General features: G+C 40.2%; 1 protein-coding gene across 2 annotated transcripts in view; it reads right to left on the reverse strand.

Moving 5' to 3' along the window:
* The window catches only part of fam222ba (family with sequence similarity 222 member Ba), a 51,114-nt gene that overhangs the window by 15,028 nt on the left and 20,098 nt on the right, over positions 1-15,988 (reverse strand). The window contains exons 2-3 of one of the 2 annotated variants that reach the window (XR_002197006.3): positions 14,264-14,335; positions 1,622-2,454 (exon numbers count right to left, since the gene is read on the reverse strand). The gene's annotated coding sequence lies outside the window, so the exon portion shown is untranslated. Of the gene's footprint in view, positions 1-1,621; positions 2,455-14,263; positions 14,336-15,988 lie in introns of those variants that run through there. The other variant, XM_010905131.3, reaches the window with a different exon arrangement.

Consider the following 15,988-nt stretch of genomic DNA (forward strand, 5'->3'; position numbering starts at 1 on the left):
AATGTGAGTTTGCACGCTGTGTGTATGATGAAATGACGAAGAGGTGACAGAGACATTGAGAGAGAGACAGAAAGTATGACAGCAGTTCCAAACAGACAAAGAAGGAGCCAGAAATCTAATTGTCAAACATGGAAATTGCAGAGGGGGAGACATGAACAGTCAATGGAGAATGTGTTTTCACAAGCAGTCCAGGTCTGATACGGTCTTCAAATATGGGAATTACAAGAATATTATGCTTGTTCATAACAAAGGATGAAAATGTATCTCCAAATAATTCATAAAACTTTGACATTCTATAATGAGTAAGTCTGAGTGGTGACATTAACTTTGGAGGTTTGTTCACCAATGGCTAATATTTATGAGGTTTAACAATGTCACAGCCCTTCATATCTACTTCTTATGAAAAGATGCTGATAGCAGTGCAGAGACAATGTCAAATATCTTCCACCAAAGATAGCTAGCTACTGCTGCAGTTTTAGCAGCTGTTGGCTAACAGTTTTATAAAATGTCAAATAACTAGTAGCCTCCAGTCTGTTGGGGATGCAGCACCTGCACCCTCCTGTGTAAGCTACTGTTTTGCACTGCTGAGCAAGAGTAGCATCGCAGGAAAACATCCACTGCGGACCATCTAGACTACCGAAGCAGTTGCTCTACATTTAGTGACAGCATGCCTAGATTGTTATGCTCAACGAAACTAATATATATGTTTGTGATCATATGGAAAGTTAACTAGATCGTCTACCTTATGTAACGAGACAGCTTGGCTGCAATGCCTGTTCATGCATGTATTATCAATTAGCAGTGCCGTTTTTACAAACATTCTGCATTGACCATTAACTATTATATTTAGCTACGCTGCATGCAATTTATTAGGTCAGAGTTGTGCCTGTGAATGAGGAATTAGCTTACACAGAAAGCCTCATACGCTGCTTCAGTTGGACAAGCTAGGTACCCTTAAACATTAATTACCTTGCTAAAAGCAGTTTGTGTAAAATAGGGAAAGACGCTCCTGCCCTCAATATAGGTGTAATTGCACAAAAAAGCCTAGAAACGGCCATGCCTAGGGATAACAAACTATAAAGGTAAATGGCAACAGTTTATAGATGGTCGTTCTTTAATTATTTTATTTTTTAAGGAAACTGCCACTTTGCCCGGCTAGTCAGGAAAGATGCCTCACCCCTGGGGTAATCTGTCCTCCTATTCTTTTTAAAGGATGATTTTGCCATAGGTTTTCACAGAAGTGTCCCTTATATGTTTTTACCTCACCTGCAAATCAAAACTGGTTTGTGCTGGGAACGTTATCTGGGCATTCATAATTCCTTTTCAAAGTGGCTGAAATCCATTGTTTAATATTCCCTTACACTCCATTATGTACATTTAAACAAAACTCAGTAGGATTTCAAAAAGGATCAATCCGGATTTTATAAAATATTTACTGTAACACCCTGGTGGGGCCAACATAACTTCTGAACGACCTCTTTGACTGACAAAAACATCAACTTTAATTTTGAGCTAGGATGGTTGCTTGTGAAACGTGATCATTTAAGTTTGTGCTTCATAAAACCATAAAAGCAGTTTATGCCCGTCAAAACCCTTTCTTTACTGAATGTGTTCACTTCAAACAATAAAGGTTTGGCTATATGCCAATTTAGTACACAATATATGTAGGAGTATACTGAAACTGTGCATGTTTTGGATGTTCACTTGCAATGCAACTTTAAAATCATAAATTTTGACAATGCTGATTATGCAAATTCCAGGCTGGGACAAAGCTGAATAATGTCTTGTTGTGAAAAAATCTGTCCATCAAGAACAACTCAAAGTAAGCGTCATTTCCCCCTCTCTCTCAGACTTACACAGCACTAGGCTCGCCGTGGAGTGAGTAAGACATGATGCTTTAAATGATGCTTCATTCAGTAAGTGTAGGCTATACTTTATTTAATATGTTTGAGTAGAAAAAACAACATTAAAATAACCTTTGACTGTATTTCAGCTTCCTGCTTGTTTTTACATATGCAATGTCATAATTGTCCACAACATTTATCATGAACTAAGTGGACTGATTGACAACTCAATTAGTTACAAAAAAAGTTGATTTAATAAAGACTCGAATACCCTAATACTTACAAAATGTGAAGACATACAAAAGTAACTGCATCATAAACAACAGACTGCAAGGCACCTGGAACACAAAGCATGAATAAATCCTCTCTGTTCATCTGTGGCCAAAGCTCATCAAAATGCAATAGGCATCATCAATAGTTTCTCCAGGCTCTGCTAACTGAGGCCAACAGTCCGGGACATTCCGTCACTGCCTCATCCACCTCTTCATCATCAGGCCAGTATCTTGCCATTGGGCCGTTTCTGAGCAGGGACCATAATTCTATAGCTGGATCTGAGACCTATCTGTGGTTGAGGTCCTGGGCGTAGACTGTAGCTGTCCTGAGGCCCAACCTAAGGAATAGAAAATAAGTATTAAATGCAGCTAGGCCTACAAATTCTCTCATTTAAAATCAACAAAATGTGATTTTTACATTTGATTGGTGATGTTTTCAGAGAAGCCTGAAGAGTGTTTTCAGCAACAGTATGCAAACAATTTGGGTTTGTAATTTCTCTATTTTGTATTCTTTTCATTTTCAAAATTGCGCAATAGAATGTTTGCCAACAAAGATTGATAATGAGGCTAGGATGTGACTTTTGTTATTTAGCTGCCCCCTTTTGGCTAGCTAAAAAGCAAATAAACTATATGGATAGTACATAGTTGATGTTAGCCATTGGTTGATGGCTTTGGTTGATTTAAAGTTGTATGCTAGCTACCAAAATTACAAGGCGTATACAACTAAGTCTAAACATTAGCTACATATGGACTTGGACAAGTAGCCATCTGCTATATAGTTGCTAGTTTTCATTTTGCCAGTTATACAACTAATTGGGTTTTTTATGTCTCTAACATTTTTGTGACACTATCCCACAAAAAACATGTTAATAGTTCAACAAGGAAACAAATTAAACTTACCCAAACATCCAGATGACACAGCATGTCAGTGAGGTTGTACCATGTCTTTTATGAGACTACATATTAAATTTTTTTTCACTGCAGCTGGGATTAAGCAGACCTTTGCAGCTGCTAGCTACTTGCAACCTTGGAAGGTCACACTGTCCCGTTAGCTTCTCTAACACTGCAATCTTGTAGTCTGGTTTAAACAAAAATCTCCCAAAAATATTTTCTTATAAATATTTGACCTATAATGTGGGGTATTTAGCAAATTCATGTCTTTTTGCCATAAACTCTATGCTTGACTCTGACGTAATGGGTCTATGGTAATCATTCAGAATGATTAAGTTACTTTGAGTGATGAGAACAGGATCTAGAGTGACAGTGTTGTTGATGTGGCGAGTCACGGGCAACAATGATGCACCGATACCAGTTTTTAATTATTAATACCAGCTGTTTGAAGCGTAAATTTTAGACTGCAGACATTTATTGTGGTGGTTGTTGAGTTTACAAGGCATAGCCTGCATGTTTCCTGTCTGCCCGTCATCAACAAAAAGTGTTTGCAATGCATTGTTAGGACAATCTGTTTTGCGGCATGGGCTCATTACAAAGACACGCAGTTGCCAATACCCGATCCCAGTATCGGATCAGTGCCTCCTAACCAGTAAATCAAGTGTTACCTCCGTACAAAAGAAAATTTTGGATCTTCACTTGTGCTCAAAAGTTTGCATACCCTTGGAGAATTGGTAATATATGTACAATTTGTAAAGAAAACATGAGTGAGCAGGCAAAACACTTATGGGATTCACATTCAACTGTAGGTCATACGCTGACTCTCCTAGGCCGTCAAAAATCAACTGACCACTGTTCAAAAGTCTGCATACCCTTAGTTCTTAATACTGTGTATTGTCCCCTTTAGCATCAATGACAGTGTTCAGTCTTTTGTAATAGTTGTCTATGAGGCCCCGAATTCTTGCAGGTAGTATAGCTGCCCATTCATCTTGGCAAAACGCCGCCAGGTCATGCAAAGTCTTTGGTTGTCTTGCATGAACCGCAAGTTTGGTATCAAGAGATCCCCAAACTGTCCACTTCTTAATAAGTGATTGAACAGTACTGACTGGCATTTGCAAGGCTTTGTATATCTTTTTATATCCTTTTCCATCTTTATAAAGTTCCATACTTTGTCTTTTGACAGTTCTTTTCTGCTCCCCATGGCTGTGATACCTAATGTTAATTGTAACCTTAAAATGCATTTATTACATATTGTAGCAACCTTGGTAAGGCTGTTACTCATCCCTTATAAACACATAGACCTGTGTAGAGCAGTGGGTGGGATGCCTGTCTGCGGAGCTGAACATTGCTGGTTCGACATTTTGTGTATATTTATAATGTATGATACGTTTTCATAGGGTTCGTTATATACAATATGTTACAAACACTAGTAAAACGTAAGTTACGTTTTAGCCAATTCATAATGTATTATACGTTTTGGTAGCGCATTGTAATGTACTGTAAGCTAATGTAACATATCGTACGAAACCGGGTGACATAGATTTAGGTATAATAGCTTATGTATGAGACCAGGTTGCAGCATCAGTTGCATGAGTTGTTTTGCTGCATTTCCCAACTTTAGGTACAAAGGGAATGGATTCAGGACTGCATGCTGAACGCTGATTATGGCATTCCGGTTGTAATATACATATGATTATCAGGGACATGGCTTGTTCTCTACAACCTCACAGCTTCAATGAAATATATAAGAGCCCACTGCACCTTTTTCTTTCCTTTCCAAAAATGTTGGAAAGGAAGGTTTTGAGTGAGGAACAGAAGGGTTAAAATTAAGAGACCACTGCAAATTGAACGCTTCTGTTCCTCACTCTTCACTGTTTCCTTTCCAACTTTTTTAGTAGTAGAAACAAAGGATGATCAATGGAAACCGGATGCACCGGGGCTACATTTTTGGTATTCAAAGCAAAGGGTCTGAATACTTACAGTACAGGCCAAAAGTTTGGACACCTTCTCATTCAATGCGTTTCCTTTATTTTCATGACTATATACATTGTAGATTCTCACTGAAGGCATCAAAACTATGAATGAACACAGATGGAATTAATGAAGGCGTTCCCAGAGATGCTTAGCACTTGTAGGCCCTTTAGCCTTCACTCTGCGGTCCAGCTCACCCCAAACCAACTTGATTGGGTTCAGGTCCGGTGACTGTGGAGGCCAGGTCATCTGGCGCAGGACTCCATCACTCTCCTTCTTGGTCAAATAGCCCTTACACAGCCTGGAGGTGTGTTTGGGGTCATGGTCCTGTTGAAAAATAAATGATGGTCCAACTAAACGCAAACTGGATGGGATGGCATGTCGCTGCAGGATGCTGTGGTAGCCATGCTGGTTCAGTATGCCTTCAATTTTGAATTAATCCCCAAGTGTCACCAGCAAAGCACCCCCAGACCATCACACCGCCTCCTCCATGCTTCCCAGTGGGAACCAGGCATGTAGAATCCATCCGTTCACCTTTTCTGCATCGCACAAAGACACAGCGGTTGGAACCAAAGATCTCAAATTTGGACTCATCAGACCAAAGCACAGATTTCCACTGGTCTAATGTCCATTCCTTGTGTTCCTTGGCCCAAACAAATCTCTTCTGCTTGTTGCCTCTCCTTAGCAGCGGTTTCCTAGCAGCTACTTGACCATGAAGGCCTGATTCACGCAGTCTCCTCTTAACAGTTGTTCTAGAGATGTGTCTGCTGCTAAAACTCTGTGTGGCATTCAGCTGGTCTCTAATCTGAGCTGCTGTTAACCTGCGATTTCTGAGGCTGGTGACTCGGATGAACTTCTCCTAAGCAGCAGAAGTGACTCTTGGTCTTCCTTTCCTGGGGCGGTCCTCATGTGAGCCAGTTTTGTTGTAGTGCTTGATGGTTTTTGCGACTGCACTTGGGGACATATTCAAAGTTTTCGCAATTTTCCGGACTGACTGACCTTCATTTGTTAAAGTAATGATGGCCACTCATTTCTCTTACTTAGCTGATTGGTTCTTGCCATAATAAGAACTCTAAGTTGTCCAATAGGGCTGTCGGCTGTGTATCAACCTGACAACTGATGGTCCCAACCCCATTAATAAGGGAAAAAATTCCACTAATTAACCCTGACAAGGCACACCTGTGAAGTGAAAACCATTTCAGGTGACTACTTCACGAAGCTCATTGAGAGAACACCAAGGGTTTGCAGCGCTATCAAAAAAGCAAAAGGTGGCTACTTTGAGGAATATAAAATATAAGAAGTTCAGTTATTTCACACTTTTTTGTTAAGTACATAATTCCATATTCATTCGTAGTTTTGATGTCTTCAGTGAGAATCTACAATGTAAATAGTCATGAAAATAAAGAAAATGCATTGAATGAGGTGTGTCCAAACATTTGGCCTGTACTGTATGTCAGTGATATTTATTGTTATTGTTTTTGAATTTTTCAATACATTTACAAAAATATCTAAAAGAGTTAGGTAGCCCCAAATTCTCCAGAGATCCTGGCTGGGATATTGACTGATTGCAGGAATATTTAACCTGGATTTTAGGAAAAAACTAACATTTTGGGATAGGTACTGGAATTTTGCAATGATAGAGAAGTTGTTGCCACAGAATTGGGAGTGAGCAGTGTCAGCAGAATAATGTTAATGTGAGAATTCTGCCAGGTGTCGGTTGTACTGTAAATCAGAAGGCTGTGAGGCCCCCTGAATAGTTCCAGAAGCATAAATTGTTTAAATAGTGGTATTGGCCTGCCTGAGAAAAACTTGCCACACAGCCACTTTGGCAAGGAATTATGAATGCCCAGATAACGTTCCCAGCACAAACCAATTTTGAGAATGGTCATCATTTTATAGTGTGTGCATGTGACATGACAAAAAGATTTGTACACATTGCGTTGCCAGAGGCAAAACATTCATGTGTGATGACATAGAAAAAAGGACAGGTGACAAATTAAAAGAAAAACCAACATAGTGTCTCAATATGGTGTTGGGCCATCACAAGCAGATGGAACAGCTTCAATGCACCTTGGCATAGATTCTACAAGTCTCTAAAACTCTACTGGAGAGATGGAACAATGTTCCCCCAAAAGATAATTTCCTCATTTAAATTATTTTAATAATGGTATTAGAGAGCACTGTCTAACACTTAGATAATTTCCTCTTCCCATCCTGATCTAAAATCGAGGTCAACTGGGCATGCTCTGCATTTCTATACATGCTGCAGAGCATGATAAGATGTTAATTGCTTAATTGTATCATACATTACACCTGTATCTGAATTTGTTATGTTCCTCCAATCATTTATTCAGGTTTTTCCATTAATTTGTCCCCTGTTAGTATGGAAGTCCATTTGTGTGTGATTAAGTGCACACTCCACAGATAGACTGTCAAGATGGGCAAAATTAAAGTGTTGTGTTCTCTGACCTGTCAGAGAAAATAGTTTATTACCAGGCACCAACCATCCCCACAGCTCTACCCAACCCAAGCACTGCTGTAGTACAGACCAGTATATCTAAAAAGTGTACACCCTGGGACTTTTCCACATTTTGTAGTACAGCATGAAATCAAAATGGATTTCATAAATTAAAATGTTGTCCATTCTTCTTTGTAATATTGCACAAGCTCCATTAAATTGGATTGGAACCTTTGGTAAACCTGATTTTCCAACAACTTTTACATTCTTAATAGGAGTGAGGTCCAGGCTTTGACTGTAGCACTCCAGGAATTGTTTAGTGTTTAAGCAACTCCAGTCTGGCTTTGGCTGAATCTTTGCAGCCATTGTCCTACTGAAAGATGAAGATCAGCAGGTTTTCCTCCAGGATTTCTCTATATATTGCTGCATTCATTTGACCCTTTAAACCACAGATAAGCATTCATCATAGCATGTTGATGGTGTCCTCAGTAACATGGGCTGTGTTAGGCTTGCTCCAAAATGTGTATGAGGTGACGCACAGGCTAAACACCCGTAATTGTCCAACAACATGAAAAAGGTAGCTACACCCCTGAAAATACCAATCACCACTAATAGGGCAATAATTAGGAAATATAAAACTAGTACTGTGACAAACCTCCTTAGAAGAACATGTATTTTTACTTTGCCCCCACTCACAGTGAGAAGGATTGATTAAGTACCAAAAAAATTTTTGGAGAATTGCAGAAGTTGGTTACATTTCAACACCACTCAGACCCCAAAACTACAATTAGATGCCACCCCCATTGGAACAAGTTTTCATTGTCTGATGAGACCAAAATAGTTTTTTCAGCAACTAACATCAAAGGTGCATTTAGTGTAATAAGAACCATGGTCATGCAGAAAATAACCTAATTCCTATGGTAAAGTATGGTGGTGGATCTGTAATGTTCTGGGGATGTTTTATTTCCAAAGGCAATGTGAACCTTGTTATTATGCATGGTGAAAAGGACTCCCAAGTACCAGGAAGCTTTAGGCCAAAACCTGTCTGCCTTTTGAAAATCTGTGGGGACAGCTGAAGAGGAGTCCACCAGCAGGGACTAAGGAGGTTGGAGGATCTGGTGTTATCACAAATGACATTAAAATATTAGAGAACCCTTCATAGATGATATTTTGCAGTTACACTCTTAAAGTTGCCATTTCCCACCCATGACCATACACACCACACCACTGATCAAATGTGGCCTGTGATTAGTCTGCTTTAATTGGTCATGCTTTTTAGACTTTATTTGGTTTGCTGTCAATCATGTTAAACAAATAAAACACATTTTATTCAGGGAAATCATGTAATTTTTCCAATATATCAGATTCAAAAGGCCTAGAAAACATTTGCATGTAACAAGCCAGAAAAGTCTGAAAACAAAACTTCTGATACATAAACAAATCTGAAGCTGCGCCTGAATTAGTCAAGTTTGCTCTCTTGGTCTTGTTACGAGCAACATCTTCTCATCTGAGTGGCAGATCGAGTCAAGGAAAACAATCATTTCTTTTTCAGATTTTTGAGGAAGCATTTTTTGCAGCGTAGTCGGCAACAGTACTTGGGTGTCAGGCAGCTTGATTTAGGAGGGTCACTGCCATTCTATGTGTCTGAGCTGTGGGAGAGCTACGGCCATTAAATCATTATAAAAAGGCTAGAAAATGTATCCATTTATTCACAGGGCCACTAAACTATCCCAGCCTCTTACACACATAGCATAAATATACACAGACAGTCACTCGGCCAGTCAGAGATACACACCAAAATCTGGTCTGAGACTACTCTCTGTATGCCTGATCCCATTTCTCTGTATGGTCCCTGTCTGTATTCAGTCTGTGCCCTACAGACAGCCAAAGCCCCTCACATGAACACAGGACCTGTCTGGAATTTAGAAAATAAATAAAGAGAGACCATTCTTGCTGGGCCAGGTGTCCAAAGGTGTCACCGGGGTATGAAAGAGCGTCGGATATTTGGAAACCCCTCATGTGCAACTGTGTTAATGTGTGAACGCACACTCTGACCTGCGCCAGCTCGCAGATCCAGCTAGCCAATCTCAGAGGGACCAGGCAAACACAGGCCAGGCACGGCAAACATCTCACCCATGTGTCTGCATGGGAACATCTGGCCTTCCCAGACTCGCAGAAAAGCAGCTCTGGCCAAAGCACTCTGCAATGCCCATTTATCTGTCGGTCTGCCTAAAGCCAAAGCACACTGCACAGCCCATCTCTGCTGGTCGGTCTAATGCCAAAGTACACTGCACTGTCTATCTGTCGGCCTGAAGCATAACACACTATTAGGGTTGGGCAATGTCTGGAATGATAGATACATTGTCCTATTGACCCCACCAATCATCATCAATAGATTGAATTGTCAAGTGTTTTGGGGTTAGGGATGAGGTGTGAAAAGAGAACTCAATTTGCAGGAACACTGCATTATACTGTATAACTGACTATGTATTACCTAAAATTATCAGAGAAACCAAAGTGTTAATGGAGCCAGTATATTTAGTAAAATCTGAATAATTAGGCTATTACCAATATAAAAATGCATTTGAATAAAATAGGCTAATATAACTGAGTGTTTTGTGTAGAGTACTAGAAAATACATACTGTATCCCTATCAAAATCATTGGAAAAATAGATCTAGTCCTAACACTCATATTAAGCCTCTCTTATAAAATAAAGGTAGTGCCATGTAGAAATTCATACCCTTGAGAAAGACTCTGAATTAGAAATGGAATATTGACATTCTTTACAGTCTGATATTTATAAAACAATATCATTCAAAATCAATTATTCTAAAGGTGACATTGGTTTCATGTTGAGAAATATTTGTATGAAAAAGATTGAACCCATATACATTTTGGTAGCACTAAGTGTTTTTGGTAAATATTTACCAGCTTGGCACAGTGTCAGAGGGATTTTGTCCCATTCTTCTTGGCCGATTTGCTCCAGGTTGTTCAGGTTGGTTGGACGAAGGCAATTTTGAAGTGGAGCCAACAATTATCAATGGGAAACCTTAATTTTTTGTTAGAGTCAGGATTTCATTCGGTGGTTCACAATTAGTCATCAAAGTAATTCTTATTTATGCATACAGCCCCCCGTATAACTGGCAGAGCTGACGGACAGATAGATAATTTGAATGGAAACCCCTGGGTAACAGTATGATCTCTGTTTTCATCTGTATCACAGCAGGAGTTGAATAAAAATGGTCTGGTCACAAAAAAATACCTAATAATTTAACCTTTAGAAACAAAATATTGAATCCCTACTAAATAGGGATTAGGTCATTTGGCTAACTGACCCTGCTAGTGTCGAACTGTGCTGCACTGATAAGTTGCACTGAATATATAATCAACGCTGCAAGCACCAAATATCCACAGATGCACCAAATGTTGCATGGTTGTCCAATGGTGCACAAAATGTGGCCAAAACTAACCCTACTTTTTGAATTTGCTAGATTTATAACTTTGGCATCTGTGACAAATAATGTAAACACAATGACACAGATCAAGACAAATGATGGGACCATTATTGATGAAAAAGTTGTTTCATTTTGGATTATAAAACTTCTAAAGACATTGGTACGTAGATGCCAAATATCAAGTTTTATAAAGATCGGTTATTTGGTAATATAGGAATAATTTAAAAATGGTAGAAAATCCAGAAACGTTGAATCTAGGTCACATAGGGTAAGCAGTGTGAGGTTGCAAATTTCAGAGGTATGTTACCGAGCCACAATGTTGGCATGCCTTTCTCTCACAGGAATTTGCATATAAACAGGGGAATAAAATAATATCAACAACAACAACAACTAACTATAACAAATACAATGATTTCTCCAGTTTCACTGCTAAACCTAAAAACTGTTTTTACTGTTGTGACGTCAACACCTATGATTTGAAATCATGATTGATAGTGAATGGCATTGTAAGTGAACTGTGTCGTAAAGTCACCCAACTGTACATTCTGTTTAATGTGTTTCCCTCATTCACAGGGAGAGGAAAGAGGGAAAAAAGGCATGGCCTGCATGGCAAATACTTGATTGTCACAAAAATATTCATATTTATTCAAATATTATTCAGAAAGAACTAGGTCCCTCTCATCATGCCCTCTCAAACTAGCCTACATAACTCACACAGCCATCTTTCCCCTAGTTGTCCAATGGTTAAAGACTGATGAGGCCTGTTCAAAGGTCTATGCAATTGAAAACAACATTAATGCACCCAGCAGCACATTTTTTGCCATCGACCCTCTTTCCCTTGCAATAAGGCCATGGGCATCAATCAGGCTGAGATAGCAGACAGCAGACAAGGGCTGACGAAGAGGGGACTTTGGATGAAGCAGCTTAATGATGAATGGTTTCTCTCAGATATAGCTTGGGTAGAACTGTCAGGACCCGACCAGGGCAGCTCACAGGACAAATGACCTTTAACAAAGTCAACATGAACTGAAAAACACCACAACCACCACGTCAACAACATCATATCAACTCGGGTTATCGAGGCTACAGGAAAGAGTTTACTAGGGCCTTCTGTAAAGCCAATCTGCCTTTTTTGTGAAAACTAATCTTACGTGACACATATTAACAAGATCAATCATCAACCAGACTTATACAGGGCTGTGTCGAGTCCTATGTAAAGTCTGTCTGCTGTTGATGATTATGATGACATGATCCAACTGTAGCTGCTACCTATTACGTGTACCTTGGCAGGAGGTCTGCTAGCCGGGGCTAATTGAGGTCTCTTTAGAGCAGACCCATCAGCCTCCATATACCTGAGAGGGAAAGAGGGATGGAGAGCGAGAGGGGGTGGGGACAGGGGAGGGGTGGCCATAAACAGTTGATTCAGGGGAATGGGAGAGAAAGATGAGGGCTAGAAATATAATAGGGAGATTGATAGAAAGGAAAACAAGAGAGATCATCTGAAAGGATCCAGATAAAAGAAGGAAATAAGAGTAGTAAGACTGAGAATGTGTAATAGGTAATTGTAAAGTTACACTCAGGGCAGGGAGTGAACAGCGCTCCCTCTGTATAATATATAATCATTATCTAGACGCTTTTCATACAAATGTTAAAGAATGCATAAAAAAATGGATGCCGAGTTACACTGCAGAAAGAAATTAACACTTGAATCAGGTATTGATGAACTAAATATATTATCATTACTGTACATCGTGTAATTCGTAAATCGAACAAGATGACGTGCCAACGTTCAATGGAAACCAAAATCACTAACCAATTGAGGGCTGGATTCAAACTCACACCGAAAATCAAAGCAAACAATTGAAATCACAGGCTGTTCCAACCTGTGTGAATTTCATCACGGCAACTCATAATGTGACTCAGTAGTGTATATGGCCTGTATGCATTCCCAACAACGTCTGAACATGCTCCTGATGAGATGGCAGACTGTGTTCTGGGGGATGGGGGATCTCCTCCCAGACCTGAATCAGGGCATCGGTGAGCTCCTGGACAGTCTGTGGCGCTACTTGGCAGCGTTGGATGCACCAACATAACATCCCAGAGGTTCTCAACTGGATTTAGGTCGGGGGAATGCGAGGGCCAGTTAATGGCATCAATTCCTTTGTCATCCAGGAACTGCCTACACACTCTGGCCACATGAGGCTGGGCATTGTCCTGAACCAGACAGAACGCAGGGCCCACTGCATCAGCGTAAAGTCTGATGATGGGCCTGAGGAATTCATCTTGGTACCTAACAGCAGTCAGGGTACTGTTGGCTAGCATGTGGAGGTCTGTGTGACCCTCCAAGGATATGCCTCCTCAGACCATCACTGACCCACAGCCAAACCGCTCATGCTGGATGATGTTGCAGTTCCTTCTCACACAAAGGAGCAGATACCAGTCCTGCTGCTGGGTTGATGCCCTTATATGGCCCTGTCCAGCTCTCTTCGTGTAACGGCCTGTCTCCTGGTATCTCCTCTATGCACTTGAGACTGTACTGGGAGAAACAGCAAGCCTTCTTGCTGTATGGTTGTGCCATCCTGAAGGAGCTGGACTGTCTGAGCAACCTGAATGGGCTGCATGTACCGCTGCTGCCTGTAGTGACACGGACACTAGCAAAATGCTAAACTATAGAAGAATCAGTCAGGAAGCATAAGGAGAGCGCAATTGTCTGTGGCCACCACCTGCAAAACATTTCCCTCTCCAGTGCACATGTTGTCACTTTCATTTGCACCAAAACAGGTGACATTGATTCACAATCACTTATGCTTCCTAACTGGACAGATTGATATCCCTGAAGTTTAAGGGTCTTGGGGTTATACTGTGCTGATTACATGTTCCCTTCACTTTTAGCAGTGTAGAATTGTTATGAAATTATGTGACATATGTGAAATCCAAAAATATTTGTTTAGTGATGTGTTTTTTGGCTCAGTATTCCAGCAATGTATTTGAAATGGTACTAATAAGAAGGTATTTGTATCTATATCAAATGAATCATTTAAAAATTACAGCACATTTTGTACCCCACCCCCATGAGAAGTTCACAATGTAATTTCATGGTCACACCCATATCTATGTTATAATATCAAACTAGTAAAAAGTTGTTTAATTAAAAAACATGCAGAGTTCAAAACAACATTTAAATTACATTTGTTTAATACTCTCCATGACAAGAAAATAAATATATGAGAGTAAACCGTTAAGAGTGTGTTTCTCTTAGAAAGCAGTGAGGCCATGCCCCACTGCTTTCTAAGAAAAGAGAGAGGAAAGAGCGTGAGAGAGAGCAGAAAGACTCAGTCAGCAGAACCTTCTTGTGTTAGCTTATACATACCACAATGGTATGTGTTGGTTCCTTTCATCTTCATGGTAGTAGTAGCAGGGAATTTAAGGCCGGCAGTCCACCCTGAGTGGAAAGAAGGTTGCCAGAAAGATTAACCCAGCTTCCTTTAATAGCCCCAGACAAGATGTTAAACTACACATTACAGGCAGCAAGGCCTTCTCACAGTAATTACAATAGTTCTCAAAAGTATTCACAGCCCCTTGGACTTCTCCACGTTTTATTGTGGAATGTGAAATCAGAATGGATTTAATTCAGAGTTCAACACAAAAACAAGAAAGAAAACCTAGGCAAGTGTAGTTCAGCTGGGTAAAAGTGGCAGTGATGAGCCAGTGAGGGGGCTTGAAGAACTTTTTATTTACTTGAATTGTATATGCAAGCTATATTAGATCTGGCTTAGTTTACTGCAATTGGTGGTTTCAGACAGCAAGTGTGGGAAAGGGCGGCTCATTCATTTTTAATGGAGCGTAGGTGGGGAGCGGAATTCTACTTGACCGGAGATGTCCGCAGTGTCCGTGAACCCAACAAGCGTAGAGGAGAAGTAAATTCATTAGCTAGCTTTTGTCAATGGGGAACAATATGGATGATGCAGTAAAAATGGACATGCACTTAATCCAAAAACACCTTGAAAACACCAAACTGAATTGCTTAACCGCACAGTATATAAAAAAGATCACCAAAATAACAACAAACAAGCTAGCCTGCTAACCCTGTTGCCCCAAAACTAACTAGCTACCATTGATAGCAGCTATAGCCTTTGAGTTGGTTGAATGGACCGGGTCAAAACATGACCAACAACAAAAACAGTATTACAAGCAATGCTTGATTTGTGCCAGATCCAAACCCAGGACCTCAGGATCCAGACCCGGCCGGGACAGGGCAACTCTTATCCGACACCTATTGGGACCAGGACATAATTTGATAGATAAGGTTATTTGTCTTCATAAGTAAAAAACATTTTCTTTGACCAACAAAGTGGTGTGAGAGTGACAGATGGGTGCGTGCTGGCAGCTAAAATGTAGCTTACTCTGGGCTTGTTTACATTACGCTACATTTTCCGACACATACCAAAGAATTGAGACACTAGATTTTGTTGTGTAAATTTGCAGATATACATAGTTCCAGACGCCACCTTCCGATATACATTTGATAGATCCTCAACAGACTTTTGCAGGTGTGAAGACAATTATAGGAACTATTATAAGTTTCTGTGCAGTGCACACCCATAGCTCGATTTTCCCACAACTAATGGCCACAAATTCCGTGTGGTACGTCTCCAACATGCCAGTGAGAATCGCTGATAAACTGAAAAATCAAGATAAACCTGTGAAGTGTTTTTTTCTCTCTCTCAGCCATTCAATAGGAATGTTACAGCCTAGTTATCTAGCTCTTATAGACTGCAAATAAATTGTTAGTCCAAGCAACTTCATTCAACCTATCAGCAACCCACCACCCCATTATGCAAACAATACTTTACACCCACCCGCACCGTGGATATAACTACAGGGACTGCAGGTTATGGTGAGTCAACCAGCGCCTCACTACTAAGCAGGTAGACTTGTTGGAGCTAGCTCTCATGAAATTTTGTATGGGATTTGATGCTCTGCACACACCTAAACAAAATGATAAACTTAAAACTTACTGCCTGTAACGTTGATTCAATGGAAAGGAGCTTCAACATGTTTCCAGCAGGAAAGTTATCCAGTGAGTGACTAGTTC

This window comes from Esox lucius, chromosome 7 (genome assembly GCF_011004845.1).
Source record: "Esox lucius isolate fEsoLuc1 chromosome 7, fEsoLuc1.pri, whole genome shotgun sequence".
Lineage (NCBI taxonomy): Eukaryota > Metazoa > Chordata > Actinopteri > Esociformes > Esocidae > Esox > Esox lucius.